We start from the raw sequence: 226 nt of genomic DNA, 5'->3' as shown, positions 1-226 counted from the left end.
AAAAAAAAAAAAAAAAACATTTAATCTCGGACAACGAGCAAAATGGTAACACATTAACATAGTTCAACATTGACATAAAGCTAAAAACAACTAAAAATATCTTAAAATTAAAAAAAAAAGTAAGATAGATCTTAAAATAAAAAAAAAACAATAAAAATGATTAAAAAAATATATTATAATTGAAATAGCATCCTAAATTATTAGAAAAAATTTAGAATTACTTATC

This window comes from Cucurbita pepo, chromosome LG14, assembly GCF_002806865.2.
Source record: "Cucurbita pepo subsp. pepo cultivar mu-cu-16 chromosome LG14, ASM280686v2, whole genome shotgun sequence".
Lineage (NCBI taxonomy): Eukaryota > Viridiplantae > Streptophyta > Magnoliopsida > Cucurbitales > Cucurbitaceae > Cucurbita > Cucurbita pepo.
Note: the sequence above shows the minus strand (reverse complement) of the source record.